The sequence below is a fragment of the Talpa occidentalis genome, unplaced genomic scaffold (assembly GCF_014898055.3).
Source record: "Talpa occidentalis isolate TD23 unplaced genomic scaffold, MPIMG_talOcc4v2.1 talOcc4.12, whole genome shotgun sequence".
Lineage (NCBI taxonomy): Eukaryota > Metazoa > Chordata > Mammalia > Eulipotyphla > Talpidae > Talpa > Talpa occidentalis.
Genome location: NW_023601212.1, coordinates 35893559 through 35916123, shown reverse-complemented (window position 1 = coordinate 35916123; position 22565 = coordinate 35893559). Strand labels below are relative to the sequence as shown.

The window sequence follows — 22565 nt, the reverse complement described above, 5'->3', positions numbered from 1 at the left end:
GTGGAGACTTGAGAAGAGAGGCTTATTTTGTAAGTGGGACGGTTGAAGTAATAACATAAACATTCCTTTTCATATTCATTTTATATTTTTTTAAATATTCCTTTAATTTTACAAGGCAAATTCAAAGAATTGAAAATATGCAAGTCAGGATATAGCAAACTGAAGAATAATTAGAGGTAAGAACATGCAGACAATATTTGAAGATATTTGTTAAGAAGTATGACTGGTAATAATGAGCAGAGAATTGTGGCCATAATAAGAATGAGTTTTGAATCAAGAATGAAAGTATAGGGCCTCCCCTCGTGGCACAGCGGTTGAGCGCTGGGCTGCGAGGCTGCCGGCAGCCTCTGTAGCACCGGTTTGCTCCCTGGCCGCTGGCAAGGGTCCCACAAAAAAAAAAAAAAAGTATATATGTTAGACTCAGTTTATCTCTATTATCCCACAAAGCTTCAGGAATAACCCTCATTTTATAGTTTTTTGAAAAAGCAAATAGTTTCTTATTCTCAACTTCCCAGTATTTAAATGGAGAAATTGTCTGTTTATTTATCCAGTATTTGAGAGAGTGCTGTGTGGTTAAACATGGGATTGGGACAGGAACAACAGTGAAGAGAATAGTTCCTCTTCCCTCAACAAAGTTGAAGAGTAGTGAGAGCTTTAGTGATTCATTCTCCCAAATACCCAAAGAAGAATTAATACCAACCCTTCTTAAGCTGTTGCAAACTCACTTTATAAAGCTAGCATTAGTGTGCTATCATAACCAGACAAGGACACCACAAAAAAAGAAAATTACCTGCCAATATTCCTAATGAACATACATGGAAAAATTCTCCAGAAAATATTAGCAAGCCTAATTCAGCAATATATTAAAATAATTATACACCATGATCAAGTGAAATTTATTTAGGGGTGCAAGGATAATTTTTTTTAATCAATGCATATCACTTATTAACAAAATTAAGCAAAAATTCATATAGTTGTTTCAATAGATGCAGAAAGATTAAATTCTGTAGGCATTGCTTCAAAATTCAACATCCATTTATTATAAAAACTCTCAGCAAGGCCTCCCTGGTGGCACAAGGGGTAAAGCACAACACTACAAAGCAAACTGCAGCCTCTGCAGCACGAGTCTGATCCCTGGCTGGCCAGGGAGAAACCCACATGGTGGTTGTCAGACCTCTCCTGACTCATGGGCTCCTCCCCTCAGCAGTGTATTTCAGGCAGTCTGACTGTTCTGTTCCCCACTCTGTTTCTGGTGAATCCTCTCACCCCCTGCATCTCTGGCCTGTACCCCAGCTCTTGTATGCATAAATAAATAAATCTTTAAAAAGCAAAAAAAGCTGGGGCCTCCCCGGTGGCGCAGCGGTTGAGCGCTGGGCTGCAAAGCTGCCAGCAGCCTCTGCATTGCCGGTTCAATCCTCGGCCACTGGGCGAGGGATCCACATGGCGCACAGACCTCTCTTGCCATGCCTGCTGCTCCCCTCAGCAGTGTACTTCATCAGTCTGCCTGTTCTGCTTTCTGCTCTGTCTCTGGTGAATGTTCCCACCCTCCCGCGCTTCTGACTGTACCCCAGTGCTTGTATAAATAAATGAGTCTTAAAAAAAAAAAAAAGCTCTCAGCAAAAGTGGCCTTATGGTAAATGGTAATGTGCCTTGACATCATAAAGAATCACATATAAGTCTGCAACTAATATCAAACAGTGTAAAAAGCTGAAACCTTTTCCTGTAAAATCAGGAACAGGACAGTGATGTCCACTATTAACACTTTTATTCAACATAATATTAGAAACTGTAGCTAGAATAATCAGTAGAAAGAAACAAGAAGAATACAAACTGGAAAGGAAGAAGTAAAACTCACTACTTGTGATGACATACATAAGGATATCATACAAAACCTAAAGTCTCCACCAAAAAAAATAAAGTTAGAATAATAAACAAATTCAGTCAAGTTGCAGCATATCAATATACAAAACTCTGGTGTTGTACTAAAACTAAGTGAACTTTAAGGAATAGAATTAAGAAAACAATTCCATCACATTGAAAATAATTAAATGTAGAGCTGATAGAACTCACAAGGAAAAACCCTAATTAATAAATGGATAGAACACATGCATACAAAACTTTTCCAAAGGAAAGAAGCCAATAGGTATATGAAAATATGCTTGACATCACTAGTCACTAAGGAGATGCAGATCAAAAACACAATAAGGTATCTCCTTACATCTATTAGGATGGATATTATTAAAAAGAATGAATTACAAGTGTTGACAAGTATGTGGGAAAAGAGGAAGCCTTTGTGCTTTGTTGGTGGGAAGGTAAATTGGAATAGTTACTATGGAAAATAGTAGGAGGTCCTTCACAATATTAATAATGGAACTACGGTAGGATGCAGCAAATTTGCTTCATAAGTGCTTTTAAAATAGCTTTATAGGGCCTCCCTGGTGGCGCAGTGGGTGGAGGGCTGCGCTGTGAAGCTGTCCACAGCCTCTGCAGCATGGGTTCAATTCTTGGCCAGCCAGGTAGAAACCCACATGGCGAGCAGACCTCTCCTGCCTTGCCCGCTGCTCCCCTCAGCAGTGTATTTCGTCAGTCTGACTACTCTGCTCTCCCCTCTGGCTCTGGTGAATTCTCTCACCCTCCTGTGCCTCTGACCTGTATCCCAGTTCTTGTATAAATAAATAAATCTTTAAAAAATAAAATAAAATAGCTTTATAAATGTAAAGCTAATGATGGTATCAATGCCAATGATAGAAGATAGCAAGAAAGAAACTGGGGTTAATTGTTGAAGTCAGAGATTGTCTGAAACCCCTTCTCAACTGGATCCATGTTTGGAAAGTAAAATAACATTTATAGGAAAAGCAGTTTTACTATTTTAACAAAATGGTAAGTTTTCATCATTCTTTAGCATTATGCCATTCCATAAATATATACCACCAAAAATTTACACTACACTTGTGAAACACTAATCTCAGAACAGTATAGTTTTCTGTATTTCTCTTGTAGAAAAAAAAATATATATAAGAACAGAAAGCATAGATTTAACAGATGTTTTACTCTATCAGTATTTTTACTGATAGAATATACTCTTTTTCTTCCACAATTATTTCCCAAAAGTTGTGACTTTCCACTTCAGTCAGATCAGTCTATTAAATAAACTAGGTAAAAATGGAATGCATTAAAAATGAACTATATTTCCAAATAATAGACATCTCTGCTTATGTCATTGTACATTCAGTTACTTCCATTGATGGCACAAATTTTAAACAAAGTTCTACATCTTTCTGTACCTGGAAAAAACAGAAAAATAAAAATAAAAGCACCCAACTTTAATCTATGTGAAGTAAAAATTATTACCTAAACTAATAGACCAGCAATGAATTTTCAACTCTCACAGTAAATGCATCCATAAGAAGAAAAAAGCACCTCTGAAAATCTTGAGGGGTTATTTTATCTGTGAAAAATATAATTTATGTGTTACTCTTTATCCTATAGAGCTGATTTTGAAACTCATTAGAATTCAAAAAATTCTAGAAAAGTTTAGTAAATGCTTTGGGTATTTTGCATAATGAATGCCAAGCTTTAGAAATAAATGTGGAAAAGTTTTTATATGCAGCAGTTTTGAAGTCTATGTTCTTGTTCTCTTTCGAAAGAAACATTTATATGCTAATGAATTCTACTTTAATAGAATTCCATATTTTTAAAACATTTAGTTGTATTACTAGGTGTAAGTGGTTCTTGCACCAACCAACATCCTCAGCCCCACAAAATTTAAAGCATATTTTCAGAAGGATAAATAAGAAGTCTTATCATGGACTGCAATAAAAACCTGATCTGTTTTATGAATAACTAATAATAACATCTCAGATTGATTTTATTATTTATGAGACTGTTCTGTTTCATACACATGTGATACATACATCCTTTACATATATTCCTAACAGGATCCTATACTGTAGATCATGTTATTGTTACATGGATGCTGACGCATAGAGGTTACATAACTTGCTGAGGTCACATAGATAGGACTGCTTGATAAAATACAGTATTCCCAGGTAAATTTGAATTTCAGATAGGTAGCATTTTTTTTTTTTTTGCGTAAAGATGTTCCAGATATCCCATTGAATTGAATTAAATTAAACTTCAAAATGTTGATCATCTAAAATTCAAATTTAACTGGGTAGCCATCACTTTTATTTATTTCAATGATTTTTTTTTTTTCATATAAGAACTGGAGTATAGGCCAGAGGTGCAGGGCTGTGTGTAAGAGGATTCCCCAGAGATAGAGTGGGAGCAGAACAGGTGGATTTACTGAAATAATCTGCTAAGGGCAGCAGCAGGTTAGACAGGAGAGGTATGCTGTGCCATATGTGGGTTAGTTCCCTAGCCAGGGATTGAACTCTGACTGTAGTGGTGATAGCACTGAGACTTAACCTGTATGCCACTAGAGAGGCTTCGGTAGCCATCACTTTTTTTTATTTGCTAAATCTGAAAACTGCAGGTAGAATAGAGTTTTATCTCTGGACTCTCTGGTCTCAGAGGTTGTGCTTTTTCCCATTTCCTTGAACCCTCACATTATGTCATATAAGAAATTTGGCAGAAGAATTGAGGTAAGCATCCTTGAAGAAAAATCCTAGGGTGAGGATAATATAAAAACACAACTTTTGCCTCCTTTCTATATGCATCATCATCATCATTTTCATGGTTTTAATCTCTACTGTTCCTTAAGAGTTGCCTATGTGTAGGCTTTGTGCTTCTTGCTTATATTCTAAGCTAGCTCATTTAAATATTGCAGATGTTATTTACATTAACTGTGAGTTTCAGAGATGTTAAGGTATTCACCCAATGTCACCCAGCTAAGGCATGATTTGAAACCAGGTTGGGTGATCATTATGAAATTGAAATTGCAGTTTTTTACCATGTAACAACAATAGCCAGTAGTTCTTAAACTAACCTAAAGAAGGGCTACCTAAAACTCAAACTGCTGAGCTCCACCATCAGAGTTTCTGACTCAGTTGTTCACAAATGGATCTCAGGAATGTTCTTAATTTTTAATGATTCAATCACCTCTCTGCTTTTTTAAAAATATTTATTTATTTATTTGTTTGTTTGTTTATTTATTTATTTATTTACACAAGCACTGGGTACAGTCAGAAGTGCAGGAGGGTCAGAGAATTCACCAGAGCCAGAACAAGCAGACAGACGATATACACTGCTGAGGGGAGCAGCGGGCAGCAGGAGAGGTGTGTGAGCCCTGTGGGACCCTCGCCCTGTGGCCAGGGATGGAATCGGCTCTGCAGAGGCTGTGGGCAGGTTGGCAACCCAGCACTCAATCACTGCGCCACCCGGGAGGCCCAATCACCTCTCTGCTTTAAAAAAGAACGTATCAATTAGTGGACAGGTTGAACTGAAATCTCTGTTTGCCTGTTAATTTTTGTTAACCTCAGTAGTCAAAGAAAATGCAAAAAATGATCTTCTCGTCATAAATCTTTTGAACAATTCAAATGGAAAGCAATGTATTATATGCATTTTTGGGTCAGTGCCTTAGGCATCTGACCACTTGCAGACACAAGATTATATTTCACTATATACTTGAAGTTGTTAATTAATGAATAATTTGAACACTAGCCATGAATAGGGAAGGAAGACACAATGTATCCCAACCAAACATAAAACAATGTATTAGGGAATACCTTAATTGCTAAGGTACTTTTCAGCAAATCAATCAGCTACCTCACAATAACAATTACAAATCAAATTGTTTTGTGATATTCAATAATTCTCTGTATTTTGGCAAGTTGTTCTGCACTTACAGTGCTGTGTTCTTGTTTAATGACATTTGGTTTAATCTTTGCTGATATGGCCCAAACTTTAAAATGTTGTAGCCTGTGCATATCCTATAGAGTTTAATCTAATGCCTAGGTCCTGATAAGGTCTTTAAAACCAGCTTTGTGAACAGGAAAGGCTCTGCAAGAGGTTGAGATTTATCTTTATATTTGCACTGAGTGTAAACCTGTGTTATGTAATTGTATTTTATATTATGAGCCAGATCAATAACTTTCAGGCAGAAAAACAGAACCAGTAGAAGAAATATATTAAAGGATGTATTGCAAGGAAACATCCTTACATGATTGTTTTGACCAGGTATTCATGTCCAAAATCCATACACCAGATTGTCAGAAAGGGCAAATGGAACTCTGGACCATGAGGTTCACAGACTAAATTTTTCCTTTAGGGAAGCCTCAGTTCTCTTAACTTACTAAACTGATTCAGTCCCATTGTCTAGGATATTCACCCTTATTCAAAGCAAACTTGCTATGAACCACAATTGCATCTAGAAAATGCTTCACAGAGGGGTCTCTCTGGTGGCGCAAGGGGTTAAGTCTCAGCAATATGGAGCTATTTGCAGCCAATGCAGCACAAATTTGATTACCCAGCTGTCCAGGAAGGTGACCCACATGGCGCAGCAGACCTCTCCTGTCTTGCCTGCTGCTCCCCTCAGCAGTGTATTTCAGTTGATCCACCTGTTCTGTTGCCCACCCTGTTTGGTGAATCCATTCACCACCACCACCACCACCACACACACACACACACTCACACCTCTGGGCTATATACACCAGCTCTTGTATGCATAAAATAAATCTTAAAGAAAAAATGCTTCACAGAAACCTAGTTGAGTCATCAAATTCCTGGGGACTACAGTCTAGCCAGCTGTCACTTGAAAGATGGATCTCACTAGTGTTCTTGTAAGAACTAAAATAATCATACTACACATAATATTAAATGGAAAATTTTCAACTTTAAACGTGAGGTAGCTCAAAAAGATACTCTCCAAATTCCTTTTCAGTTCTATATCATGTAAAGCAAGACTTACCCAAACCGAAACACCAAGCTTTCTCTTCCACATTACAGGATTGCTGGCTAGCAGGATGATGGTGATTTAGAATTTAGAAGCTAAGAATTTCAAGGTTTTTTTTAATGAAATATTCTTCTTTTTTTTTTTAAGATTTATTTATTTATAAAAGCACTAGGTACAGCCGGAAGAGCGGGAGGGTGAGAGAATTCACCAGAGCCAGAGGAGAGAGCAGAGCAGACAGACTGACGAAATACACTGTTGAGAGGAGCAGGGGCTTGGCAGGAGAGGTCTTCCTGCCATGTGGGACCCTCGCAGGCGGCCGGGGATTGAACCAGCGTTGCAGAGGCTGATTGAACCAGTGCTGCAGAGGCTGCGGGCAGCTTCACAGACAGGCGCTCAATTGCTGCGACACCAGGGGAGGCCCTGTTATGAAATATTCTTTTAGATATATTAACAATTAATAAAATCCTCATTGGCAAAATATCAAAATCTTGAAAAGTAAGAATGTTACAAAAACATGGCCTCCCCTGGTGGCCCAAGTGGTTGAGCACCGCTGTGTGAAGCTGTCCGCAGCCTCTACAGCGCCGGTTCTATCCCAGCCGGCCAGCAAGGGTCCCACATGGTGCAGCAGACCTCTCCTGTTGCACCCACTGCTCCCCTCAGCAGTGTATTTCGTCAGTCTGACTGTTCTGTTCCCCGCTCTGTCTCTGGTGAATCCTCTCACCCTCCCACGCATCTGGCCTGTACCCTGGTTCTTGTATAAAATAAATAAATAAATCTTAAAAAAAAAAAAAAAGAATGTTACAAAGACAAATGTGTTCAGTGGATATTTTTAGCCATTAACTTTATGAAAAGTGCAGATTTTGTTCTAAATATTTTTTTAAAAGATTTATTTATTTATTTATTTATTTGTACATTTATACAAGCACTGGGTACAGTCAGAAGCGTGGGAGGGTAAGAAAATTCACCAGAGCAAGAGCAGGGAACAGAGCAGGCAGAATGATGAAATACACTGCTGAGGGGAGCAGTGGGTGCAGCAGGAGAGGTCTGCGTGCCATGTGGGACCCTCCCCAGCAGCCGGGGAAAGAACCAGCACTGCAGAGGCTGAGGGCAGCCTCGAAGCCCAGCGCTCAACCGCTGCGCCACCAGGGGAGGCCCTGTTCTAAATATTTCAACACTAAACATTTAGTAGTCTGTGAATTCATGGCTATGTTTATGAATACAAATTTGATCTTTTGGAAAATGGAGAAGAAGAAGAAGGACGAGGAGGAGGAAAAACAGGAGGAAGTGGAGGAAAATGAGAAGGAAAAGGAGAGGATGAGTAGAGGAAATTTTCTCCTTGGAGAAATATGGCAAGTTGCTTTACAGAGTCTCTCTTTCTCCTTGGCAGATTTACTCTTCTTTTGTGGTACTTTGAGAGTGAGGAGATGTTGCTATATTGCCATAGAGAGGATTGCTGATCTTCTTCCCTATCCTTTCTTTTACCTCATCATGAGCTTTTGCATAACAGAGCATTGATACATGTATTAAGGTACTGATTGTTACTGTCCAACTTTTTTTTTAAATGTCTTTAAAAGAAAAGATTTATTTATTTATACAAACCGGGGTACGCGCCAGATGCACGGGAGGGTGAGAGAATTCACCAGAGCCAGAGCAGGGAACAGAGCAGGCAGAAGGACCAAAGTACACTGCTGAGGGGAGCAGCAGGCGGCAGGAGAGATCTGCGTGCCATATGGATTACTCTGAGGCAAGTGGGGATCGAAATGGCACTCAGAGGCTGCGGACAGCTTCACGGTGCTGCGCTCAACTGTCTTCGCCACCAGGGAGGCCCTGTCCAACTTTTTAATCCTGCCTTATTTTAGTCACGGCTTTATGGTTATGTTTACTGTCTTAATAGCGATATTTACAAAATCGTGAAGATATTTTTAAGTGATATTGAAAATGTGATGACACCGTTCTCAGATGTGCTTTTTTAATTGTGTATTCTGTTTTTAATTTATTTTATTTTATATATTTTTACATCATTTTTTCATTTCCGCACAATTTATGCATTTTCATCTTGGTTATAGTCCCCATACAATTCCCACCCCCCTTATTTTGATCCTAATTCCTCCTTCCCTCCCCACCGCGTAGTGTGTTTCTGGTTTATAGTTGCTTGTTGATTTTGAGTTTTACTTTATTATAATTAATCATTTTCCAGGTCCCTTATTTAGGTCTTCTAAATTCCTGCTATGAGTGAGACCATCCAGTATTTTTTTTTTTTTCTTTCTGGCTTATTTCGCTGAGCATGATCCCTTCCAGCTCCATCCATGTTGCTGCAAATTGCATAAGTTTATCTTTCTTTAATTGCTGAGTAATATTCCATTGTGTATATATACCACATCTTCTTGAACCAGTCATCTATTTTTGGGCATTTGGGTTGTCAACAAAAATGAAGTAAATAATCCAGTCAAAAACTGGGCAGAACTAAAAAGGAACTTCTCCAAAGAGGAAAAGCAAATGGCCAAAAGGTATATGAAAAAATGTTCAGCATCACTTGTAATCAGGGAAATGCAAATCAAACCTGCAATGAGATACCATCTTACACCAGTGAGAGTGGCACATATTAATCATGTATTCTAACCATGTAAAATTAGGAAAAAAAAATAGGTAACCATTTACTTTTACTTCTTTGGGGGTCCTTGTCTGATTTCTGATCTTAGCAGAAAAGTCTTCAGTTTTTAACCATTAAGTGTGATGTTAGTTAAGGGTTTGTTATATATGGCCTGTATTATATTTAGGAACATTTATCTGTACCCATTTTATTGAGTTGTTATCATAAACAGGTGTTGAATCTTACAGAATCCTTTTCTGCATCTTTGAAATGACTATATAATTAGGCAATGATTTTTTAAGGCCTCCAAAAGCATTAAAATTACAGGGAATGGTTTATAAATTAGAATCCATTGAAATGAAGACCTTCTGTTCATTTAAAGATATCATTAAGAGAAAATAAAGGCAGTTTGTAAATGGAAGAAAATATCAGCCACACATATAACAAGCAAAGGACTCATTTCCCAAATATGTATGTTTATGTATACATATATAATGACATATAATAAAAAGATATAAAAATAACAGAAGCATGGCAAAAACTGGAAAATTTCATGAAAGATTATATGCAAAGTGACAACACATGTAGAAAGATTCTTACCATTATAATTACCGGGGTATTATTATGATACCATCATTCATTCACCAGAATAAGTAAAACAGACTGCACCCTGAGTTAGAAGGCACATCAATCAGTTAATGTGCTTGTACTTTGCTTGTAGAATTTTAAGTTGTGCAACCACTTCGGAAAACTCTTCAGCAGCATCTAATAAGCTCCATTTACATATACTCAATGAACTAGCATTTTTGCTTCTAGCTACTGACACAATAATATGTGCACTAAACATGTATTTATCAGATACTTTATACCATCTTAATTCCCAATCGACTAAAATATACATTGAAAAAGTAAAAAGCAAGAGCAAAGCAAAAATATCTACATTCATTTCTTAAGTATATTTGAAACTACTTTGTCTACACTGAGGGAGAAAATAAGGGAAAGTTTGGGAAACTACCAAACATTGAATGTTTACTGTGTAATAGAAAGTTTGCAAAGATTATTTGCCCCTGCTACCCATTCAAGGATGCTATGGGGGCGGGAGAGGGAGAGAGAGAGAGAAAGGAGATTATACACATAAATAAAAGGATGTTAATCTGTGTTTTCCTAATGACTGAACAAATCCATTTGACTACACCAATTATTGAATTTCCCTGTGTGTTCAGGATATATGCCATCTTTATTCATGTTAGTCTCATACAATACTTAAGAGATTTTGGGGGATTTGCTATTACAGTTTATTGACATGAATTAATACAATCTAGATAAAAAAAATAGATAGGAGAATCTAGTTATCCATATTTTATGGTTCAAAAGCTATATAAAACTCACAGTTGTTATACTTAGAATTTAAAAAGACAAGAGAATTCAATATACACTCTGCTTAGATTAAGGTCAGACACCCCCTGACACACCATACACACACACACACTCCACTACACACCAATCCAAAAATGTCCACATCTTAATCCTTGAGATTTGGTAATATGAAATCTGCCAAATCATGAAAAGCATTTTGCAGGTAGGATAAAATTTAGCACTGTGAGATGGGAAGATTATCTGGGTGGCCCAGATAATACAACAATTTAATGAGTGAAGCAGGGGAGTTGGGATCAACAGAACAGGGTTGGCAGACTGACGTGAGATAGGTGAAAGAGCCAAGAAGTACAGACAACTTCTAGAAGCTAAAAAAGACAAGGAGGGAGACTCAGAGATAAAATAGACCTGCCATCTGAATTTAGACTTCTGACCTCCAAAAATGTAAGATAAATGTCTGTTGTTTTAAGCCACTTAGTATGTGGTGATTTGTTACAGTTGTAGTAAGAATCTAATACATATGGTAATGCGCTTCTTGGGATCTTTGACCTTCCAGAAATCACAAGATTTGTACACCTAATGGTGCAGCAGTCTCAAAATCATGACTTGTCATTTTTTAATACCATAATAACAGACTACACATTTAAAAATGCCACCATCTTGCTCATTTATTTTGCAAATTTGAAGAAATGCAACCACATCATTTGGCATGGTTATGCTAGGTAATGTGGCTGCATATAGACCACTACGGAGTAAATAGGAATCTGTTTCTCTTGACATTTCCACTGTTACTATCCAGCTCAACCTGAGTCCTCCAAGATTTTCTAAACTACCTATTCTCTCCAGTTTATTTTCTACCCTGCTGATAGAGTATCCTATCAATACAAGAAAATATAAATTTGATTGGGATTAGTCTATTTAAACCTCTCCCAGCCTTTCATTATTTGTAGACAAAGGAGGCCATTTTTAAACAAAATTATTAACTTGGTCTCATCACTTTGCTTGATCTGGTCCTAAGCTTTCTTACCAGCCCCATTTAATATCCCTGATCTCTACCAGCACTGGTGTTTTTCTGCCTGGGTTTTTCATACCTTGTTCACTTGCCGGTGGAGGCCTGCCCTGCTGCGGGCCTGCTCACCACTCCACAGCACCTTCTGAACTTGTGCTCATCTCTGTGAACCCAACTCAAAGTCATTTCTTTGGGAAAGTCTCTTTTAGTTTTTGTTTCATTTTATACTCAGATTATCCCAGTCCTTCCTTCTAAAGTATTTTAAAATACCTTGAACATTCTTTCATAGGACTTAACAAATCCTATTTAATTAAACAATGGTGGAATTTACTGTTTTAGTTTCATTTTTTCTACTGGAACATAAGCTCTGTGAGTTCAGACCCTTTTTTTTTGTTTGCTACTCCATTGTAATTTCTTGTACATGTGGGTATTCCATCTATATTTGCTTAATAATAATATTATAATAATAAAGAAGAGGCTTTGAGCCAGATAAACTTAAATGCAGATTCCAGTTCTATTTGTATTTTCTTTACCTTATTCAAATTGTATGTGTCCTTTGTGAACCTTATTTTTTTTTAAGATTTATATATTTATTTATACAAGCATTGGGTAGAGTCAGAAGCGCGGGAGGTGAGAGAATTCACCAAAGCCAGAGGGGAGAGCAGAGCAGGCAGACTGACGAAGTACACTGCTGAGGGGAGCAGTGGGCGGCAGGAGAGGTCTGCCCGCCATGTGGGACCCTTGCCCGACAGCAGGGGATAGAACCAGCGCTGCAGAGGCTGCGGGCAGCTTTGCAACCCAGCACTCAACCACTGCACCACTGGGGAGGCCCGTGAACCTTATTTTTTATCTGTGAAATGGGGGCAAAGGATATCTTCCTCAGTAATGTCTTGTAGGTGTTGAACATGATATAGGTCAAGTGTTAGGAACATAGTAGGCACTTGGTAAACATTAATGCTTATTAAAAATTTTTCTGTATGGGGAATACAAAAATAAAATTTATAAAAATTTAAAAAAAAATTTCTTCATAGGTTGCCCAACTCTGGTTGTCTGGCCCAGAGCCATGTCCTACTCCTCAAAGTATAGCTAAGCCATCCTTGGGAATTTGAGAGAAATGCAGACTCTGCAGGTCTACTCCGTATACACTGAACAGAATTTGATTCTGTGCCACATCCTTTGGTGATTGTCCCATTGAAATACGAGAAATACTCTGTCTAGATCCCCTCTTTTCAATTATTTCATACAGTTTGAGAACATATCAAAATATATTTTTGGTTTTTGAGCTAGTTTGATTTTATAGAATGGGGCATGCAAATCCTTCTGTTATTATGGAGCCTGACTTTGTCTTTGGCCTTCCATTATTAAAAAGTACCTGCTCTTGGAATCTAGAAAACTTAAATAAGGGACCATGAAAATGAATAACTATAAGAAAGTGAAAATCAAAATCAACAAAAAACTATGAACCAGAGACACTCTATGGGGGGTAAGGGGCGGGAGGGGAGGGATTGGGGTCAAAATAAGGGGGTTGCAATTGTATGGGGAATATAAAAATAAAATTTATTATAAAAAAAAATTAAAGTACCTGCTCTTGAAATGATCTATCGTTCAGCAGCCCAGTAACTTGTAGTTCCTTAGCTAACTTCCTGGTTGAAGAATATTAACTTATTAAGAAAGATTTGTACTTAATCTTTCTTTGAAAAAATCAGAAGCCTTTTATTGTAGTGTTTCTATAGAGTATTGTGAGGCAATGCAGCTCAGCAAACTTCATTGCTAGCCAAATTCCTCATGGCATGAGTGTCCAGATCCACAGTCCTGATTAACCAATTGTATCCAAGTTTCCCTGAGATGAAACAGTCCAGATGTCATTGTTGAGATAGAAACACCATTGTGAAAGAATGAGACACAAATGTCTATAGATTAAGGGAGATTTTTAGAGAAAATTAATAGTCAATAGCGGTGGGGTATATTTTTCTTGCTGTTCAACTAAGTGGCTTACTGTAATTTTCCAGTTTTCATCTCAAAGTTATTGACCTGCATCTTGTCTTGCTTTGTGTCCCTGAGAGAGTTGAACTAAAATCCCCTTTGAAATTAACAGGAGCAGTGTGTTCAGTTTAGCCTTAGGGGATTTTGGGAGTAAAACAGGAAGTAGCCTTTATTTATTGATGTCTGTGTAATCACAGAAGGTAGCAACCATCACTCAGGATGACCCTTATTGTGGGGGAAGGGCTTGTTTGCAGTTTTCAAATCTGCTTTTTTTTTTTGGACATTTATTCAGTGCCAACAACATACTTTTAGAATTTGAATGGCAATCTTAAATGAAAGAACCCTGATTAAAGAGCTGGGAGACCCATTCCAGACTCACCTGGTTCCAGTGTGCCCTTGGGGATATCACTTTACTTCTTTGGGATTTAAGTGGAATATGGATAAGATATTACCTAAATTAATTTCCAGAGGAAATTTCAGTGATTCAAGGTATTAATTAAAAACAAATTTCTTTAAAAAGAAATAAAGGGCTTCTCTGGTGGAACAAGGGGTTAAGACACAACCTGTGAAACTAACCGCAACCACTGCAGCAAGAGTTCAATTTCTGGCCAAGGGGCAACCTACATGGTGCAGCAGACCTCTCCTGACTTACCCACTACTCCCCTCAGAGTGTATTTCAGTCAATCTGCCTGTTCTGTTCCCCAATCTGTCTGTGGTGAATCCTCTCACTCCCCCACACCTCTGGCCTGCACCCTAGCTTTTGTGTGCATAAAAATAAAATAAATCTCAAAAAAAAGAAAAAAAAAATAAGGGAAGTTTTCTTACCATTGTCCAAGGATGATGTTTAGGGAGTCCATGAATTATTTGTGGTTATATATGAAATTACTGTCTTTGCTCATGTGCATTCATGGACAGGGTCTATGACTTTTAGCAAATTCTTAAATGGATTTTGAACTTCCAAAATTCAATTCTATTAAATGACGTACATTTTATTGAAGAATACATGATTTTCTAAAGTAAAGTCTCTATCCTATCATGTGAGAAAGAATATCTAACTGCATGCATGTCTATTCAAGTTAATTTGCCATCCATGTCTTCCTAAATGCTATTATCTGAGATATTATTTCATTCTATGAATAATTATTAGGCCATGTAATTATTTTGAAGGTGTTAGGCCTACTTAAGATAAAAATTTTACAAATAAGAGTGACATTGTGTAACAGCCTATTTATCTTGGCTTGTTGTTTTAATCTCAATTTTGGGTGATGAGTGGAGATATTTTGTGCTTTTAATAAACATTAACTTGTAGTTTTATCTTTAAATCAAGATAGAACAGATAGAAGCTTCATTGCTTGAACATAGAACTCCCCTCTACTTCAGGGAAGAAATTCAGAATCATAGTCTTGACAAAAAACTTAACAGTATTACAGTAAATCTTAGTTTATTTCTTTATAGCCATCCAATCACATGCACAGATTTGCTTCTTTATAAAGTAGCGGTTTTCTCATATCATTTTTTACCTTTCTTCATTTCCTCTACTGTAAAAGCAAACGATTACCATATATTCAGCTCTTAATGATTAATCTCTCTGCTGTGGGATAAATTTTAATGATTGCTGATGATAGGAAATTTCATCCTAGTTTCCTAACCAATTTTAATACATAAGAGTCAGTGCTCTAACTCCCAGAAATCCATAAACATGTTTATTCTAACTGGGAGAGACAATGCTGGTGAGAAGCAGGGACTCCAGTGCCAAATGTTTTGGGTCCACAAACTGCACACTCTTTTTCAAGAATGTATTTCATTTTTAAGAAATGAGTATAAATAAATCCACACAGCCTCTGAGGAACAAAAATAGAACCCCACCATTATCTACTAATATACATGCAAGTAAATGTTTCCCACCCGTTTACTCAGTATCTCAGCTGAATTAGGTTCAAAGCCTGCTCATTTCTTTGGAGACAAAGAAGACAATTGGAATCTTTTCTTAGTTGGTTCAGTTTAGAATTTAGACTTTGCTGATAATTTTTCTTTGACTGATAAAGTTTCTGGCATATTTCCCAGCCTGGATAGTTATCTATAAATAAAGTTGTATAGGAGCTTGGTCAGGAAGAACATAATATGTGTGTGTGTGTATATATATATATATATATATATATATATATACACATATATATTATTTTATTCTTTTATATATTATTTTATATATATATATAAAATAATATATAAAAGAATAAAATAATATATATGTGTATATATATATATATATATATAAAATATATCTGCCTGCAGCAGATAGCTGAAATGGCTACTGGAGGCCTCCCCTGGGTGGCGCAGGTGGTTGAGCGCTGTGCTTTAAAGCTGTCTGCAGCCTCTACAGCACCGGTTTGATCCCAGCCAGCCGGGGAGGGTCCCACATAGCGTGGCAGACCGCTCCTGTCGCACCCGCTACTCCCCTCAGCAGTGTATTTCGTCAGTCTACCTGTTCTGTTCCCTGCTCTGTCTCTGGTGAAGCCTCTCACCCTCCCGCACATCTGGCCTATACCCCAGTTCTTGTGTAAATGAATAAATAAATCTTAAAAAAAAGAAAAAGAAATGGCTACTGGGAGAGATCTGTGCTTCTACAATTAATGGAGAGTTAAAGGTACATCAGTGGCACTTTGAGTTAGTAATGTGTCCCAGTGAAGGCATTTACAATATAATTGTATATAATTATTTATATATAATATCATTTTGCATGTATTCATATCAAAAGTAAGAACTAATATCAAATATAAACATGGATCCACATAAAAGAATGATGATTATTTAGAATGGTAAATATTTTAGCAAATGTTTTTTTCTTAAAATTGGTTTAGTATCTATAAAGTAGAATGTTTAAGGAAAATATTAAAAATGATTTAAATATTTATGCAGAATAGAATGTGTGGCAAATACAGCACAAGAAAAAAAAGTATATGAAAAGTATATCCGTGTCCTATTTCAAGGATATTCCTCCTAAATACTTAGTTAACTGTCTGAAAAAAGACTCTGATACCCTATTTGATCAACTGATGGATTATATTGGACTTAACCAGGAATTCACTCCTATTTTCTAATTACATGCTTATTGTTGGGAAAAGAAAGCTTAAATAACTTGCAGAACTTGCACAGCAGCAAAGTTGCCAAGCCTAGATAGAAACCCAGGAATTAAAGCTTCTACATCTGTGTGCTTAACCATTTTATGCTGTCTTTTTGGTAACTTTGTACAGTGAATGAATGAACGAATTAATGAACTGCACAAACCACTTCATTTACTTATCTACTTTAGTACTCATGAATTTCCATTTGAATAAGTGAGAGTAAAAACAAAACCTGAAGATCCAAATAGAAGTGAGGTTTATCCCAAGAGAGAAAGTATGAGATGTTAAACAAGGAAGGTAGGGATAGTCATACCTATGTTCCAGTTAAGATAAACCTAATAAATGAAATTTTGGAGATGGGTAAATACAGATACTTGTAGAAACGAGTGGAACTTCATTTTATCTGTCATGAACCAAATGTGCGAGAGAGCCTGCTACAATGTGAGGCTCTTGGTCCAGGCAGTGTGTCTAGATTTGAAAGACATTATAAATATGTGCAAGGAGATATTTTGGGATTTGTATAAAGGACCTGGTAACATGTTGATTCTTAGTAGTAAAACCCTGAATCTTACATAATGGTGTAATGCTTTGTTACTTCAATTAAAAAAAAAATAGGCATAGCTCAAATATGCATTTTGAGAACATGGCTGTCTGAGTATGTGTTTCCAGGGAAGAAGAACAAATGGCAAGTTGTTAAAACACTTGAGATGAAAGATTTGGTGACTCAGACTAGCAGTGGATGGAATTATCTGCATGTAAGTTCTATTTAGAGATGTAGAGACGTAGAATTTGGTGTTAGATAAGAGAGTTGAAGGAAGAAAGTGAATATTGTCAGTTACTGATAGTGCAACCTAGAGTAGGAGATGGGGAAGAATACATCAGCTTGACTTGAAGAGGCAGTCTGGTATTCCAGAATATGATTGTTGACAGTAGAGTATGTTTCTCTTGAGTTTAAAGGATAAGTTTAGACTGGAAAAAAAAAAAAAAAAAAGAAATTGGGAGTACGTTAAGTAATGAAAGCAGTGTGTATCCAAGAGCAAGAAATGACTAAAACAGGTGGCCGCCTAAAATTTGCCCACATGAACTACATCTTTGTAAAATGTCATCATATAGAATGTACTCCACAGTGCCACAGTGTTGATGTGAGTCTGTTATGAAACAACCAAATACCTCTGGCATGAATCCACTAAATGTTAGTCTCTTCCCTTTGCTTCTATCTGTTTAATATGATTCACTTTTTAAAAGAGATCTCAGTAATGAAAAACTTGAGTCTAATATACAAAAAAATTAGCTCTATCCAACCAGCAGTTAATGCATCTCTGGCTTTTTAAAATTTAACTGATATATTTTATTTCTAATATTTTGCCTATTTTTTCAAACTAGTCCTATTTCATTATTGTTTCTTTTATTTTTACTTTAATAATTATAAACAAATGTGTTGCTGATTCTCCATCAGAGAGCAGATGATAAACTTTCAAGGATTCTGATACAGGTTGGTAGGAAAAATACAGAATTATCTTTCCTAATTAAATGTGATTCTTGTTCAATCCAAAAAAAACAGAGAGACTAAAATATGAAAAACAAGAAAGTATGAAAAACTCATTTATATAGGCTCAATTTTCTTTTTGTTCTTTCTTTTTTTTGGCTCTTCTAGATCCTTTACATCCCCACATGTATGTTGTTTTATTTTTAATTTTATTTTTTAATATTTTATTTTATATAATTCTTACATCATTTTTCATTTTTGCACAATGTATGCATTTTCATTTGGGTTATAGCCCCCATAAATTTTAGTTTTCTTTTTGCTTTGCTTTCCCAGGCCCCCAAACCTAAAATACATGTATTTTCCTGATTTGGCAGTGATATAGGCATCTGAGTCAATATTTTGTATGACCAAAGAGTAATAACAAAGTCTCAATATCTAACTGCAAAACTGAGGCAGTCAGAAGGGGAGGATGGTGGGATAGGGGAGGGTGGTGGGATGGGAGCTGAGGAGGGAAGACGCACAGTGGAACATTGTGGAGGATTGATGGGCACTGATGGTAGGCAAGGTGGGAAAACATATTTATAAAAGTTTTACTCTTTAACCCAGAGCAGATAAAAAGATGTAAAACTACCTTAAAACAACATAATTTAGAAAGAAGGTAAAAGGGAGCACATTTAGGAATAGTAATGCAGTCCTCCATGATTATGAGGCTTAGGGTTGAGATATTCCAGTCTGTGCTGTAGAAAACATAAAATAGATAAAGGATATATATTCTTGAATAGGTTCTTTAAGGTAATAATACTTTCAAATCATGTATCCAGTGTGGAACTTAAAATGAACTGGGTGATTATGTAGATGTTATTTCCAAATTCAAAACCTGCGTATTTAACATGGTCTATCGTTTCATAAGGAGTCAGTGAGTTCTTTGATCAGATGAATATATTAAATTTTCTCCCCACAGGATTCTAGGGAAAAAAGACAGCACAGATACCACATTAATAAGTTTTTTTTTTACACACGCACACACACACAAACTCACACACACAGAAATTTGCTTATTTTTTAATTCATTCTAAGGCTAGCTCAAACCCCAGCATTATAACAGTAGCTAAAATGAAATTATAGACATTGTAGTTACAATTCGTATGCTTCTGGTTTAGTGAAAGTTTTCATCATTCTAAAGTACCTGACTGTAATAGAAAATGAATGCATAATTTTTCTTTAAAAACCTCTCTTCAGCTCATTAGACACATATAGCTCCATCTTTCTCTGCCCATTTTGGAGTAGTTCTGAAAAAAGTCAGAAGAAATTCACACCAAGTTAGAATATGTCAAGTACATTGAATTCTATGTTTGATGATTGATAGATTCCTTCATTTAGTTTCTTCATTTTACTCTTTAGATGTGAAGTCTTTGCTTCAGAATAATATGCAGACATCTATTAAATAGACCAGCTTTGAGAATTTGTGATAATGGTGTATTTTGTGTTCTAGATTTTCTGTCCCCTTTGAGTCCCCAGACCATTATTTCCTGTACTGACATTCCAACCCATCACAGCAGCCCTCTGCCTGTTCCTGCCTTATGTCAGGTCAAGGATCTGTCCTGACAGCCTGTTTTGAATGATTCTGAAAAAATCCTGTTACCCAATCCTTACCCATTTGTCCACTAGATTTCTCTTGAACTCAGTACTTTAATGTCTTCAAGCAACTCACCATTTAGCCAATTAAGGCACAAAAGCAACTATCATAGAGTATACCTCTATATGTATAGAGTTATACATATATGTTATAAATTTATATGTAAATGTAACTCCCTGTCAGAGTATAGCTATGTTAGTGAGATGTAAAAGTGCTTTGGTATCAGGGATGATAATTTGTTGGACTATGCTAAGAATATGGGATATCTATATATTCTAGATTATCATGGGTGCCATTTGAACTGGGCTTTAAGGGATGAGAGGTGGGTGAGGAACAGCAACTAAAACAGTTCAATGATTTTGTGAAACACACCAAGTCACATGTGGCAGGGGAAGAGGGTTGGTATGGTGTGTTTTGACTTTAGAACCCAGAACACAGGGGGAAGATAGCAGTGGTTGAAAACATACAGTAGAAAGTAAACAAATGCCAGGAATTAACTGAAATTCTAAGGAGCTTGGGGGACATAGGACTGTTTTTAGAAGTAATTGAAGGAGAATCTTGCTCAAATGTACAATACAGTAGATAGGAGTTAGTAGCACAGTTTGGATGACAAGTGTTTAAATGAGATATTCTGAAACATTAGAGCATCTGAGAGTCATTTGCTAAATTTCAATAATCATTTAAGGTCTTTCAATAAATGCCTGAGGCAATTTAGGACAACATTTTGAGAGTAGATTTTTTTTTTTTTTAAGTTGTGCATGAAGGAGAGAATGGCTAGGAATCTGAGCTCAGAGTCATACGCCATAGGTTTGTATCCTGACTCCGCTCATGTCCGTGGGTGTTGGGCACACCATTCTGGCAGACACTACAGGCAGAATGGGAATAGTTGGTATCTAAATCACAGGATTTCATGAGACTGAGATACTTGTTAGAAATAAAGCATCTTGAATAGTTCCTACAGCAAAGTGCTCAGTATATTTTAGCAGTAGTTATTATTGCTGAGGAAGCAGCAGAAAAAGAAAAATGGAAAGTGTCTGCATGGAAGATAAAGGAGAGGTGCACAATTAAAAAAAAAAAACAAACATTCTGGAATCTGGATCTCAGAGTTGAAGGGGTGAAGTGACACAACGACATAGGTGAGGCATGACTTGAAGAAAAAGAGAGGTGGATACTTTTTTAGAAGCAGAAGCAAGAAAGGAAAAATTAGAATTCAATGTTCATCCAAATCTATGTGTACATAGGTCCTAGAAGCCAATAAGAAATTTTACAACAGAAATTTCTTCAGCTATTTTTTTAAAAGATTTATTTATTTATACAAGCACTGGGTAGAGTCAGAAGCGCGGGAGGGTAAGAGAATTCACCAGAGCCAGAGCGAGGAGCAGAGCAGGCCGAAGGACCGAAGTACACTGCTGAGGGGAGCAGTGGGCGGCAGGAGAGATCTGCGCGCCATGCGTGGTCTTCGCTGGTGGCCAGGGATCAAACTGGCACTGCAGAGGCTGCGGGTAGCTTCACAGACCAGCACTCAACTGCTGTGCCACCAGGGAAGGCTCAGCAATGCATATTCTATCTCCCTGATCTTCCCATATAATTTGATAGTGTTGGCCTTACTTGTCATAGTGAAACTCCTGTGTAGTTGGAGTTCTGTATTCTTCTACCTATTCATTTGCTTTATTCCTCCTCCCAGTTTATTTCAGGATTGAATGAATCATTTCCTGTAATTTTTGCTTTTGTATTATTTTGTTTTATTATTAAATATTTTAATTTCCTTACATCATTATTCATTTTTGTACAATATTTTATCTCTCCCTTGGGTGAAGTCCCAGAAAATTTCCCACCACCATATCACCTGTGAACCCAGAGTCCCTTGTGCTCTTCCCACCCTTGTTTCAAGCCCTCTTGCCTTTCTATTTATGTGACAGCAAGGACTAGCAGGTGACTTGCAAGTCTACATTCTCATTTGTATATCTTCACTGGAGTATCATACAAGCACCTCTCATTCATTCTATGCAAATCCAAACATTATACTAAACTTAATTTTCCACTCCAAAGTCATAACTGAGCTTGCTTTCTGACAGTCCTTTATATGGAAATGTTGCCACCATTCCCCATTTTACTTGGATGTAAATTTGTTCCCACTCTGTACTTCAAAAATTAAATACTTTTTTACTTTAATTGGATTTTTCTGGGCAAGTTGTTCTATTAGAACCACTTTTATAAGAAATATTTCTAGTCTCCTGCCCACCTGTGACTATGCAGATGCCTCTCTTTTTCTTTCTCTTTTTCCTTGTAAGCCTGTCCTTTTAAAATGTAAAAGAAAAAAAAGAAAGAAAAAGAACAAAAAATACTTCTAGTTAACATGGAATCTAGACTAATGATTCCTAAATGTCTTGGACCCTCTTAAATCTTATCTTAGTAAAAATCTGCCATATCTTTTCTCTCCTTTAAATATTATGGCTGCCCAAAGCTCTCCTGAAAAAAAAAAAAAAGAAGGGAATTGAGGCATCACAAGCCC

At 36.8% G+C, this 22565-nt stretch overlaps 1 long non-coding RNA gene across 3 annotated transcripts in view; it reads left to right on the top strand.

Annotated features, from left to right (window-relative positions):
* Positions 1-22565, top strand: part of LOC119239976 (uncharacterized) — a 202476-nt gene that overhangs the window by 33604 nt on the left and 146307 nt on the right. The gene's annotated exons all lie outside the window — the stretch shown is intronic.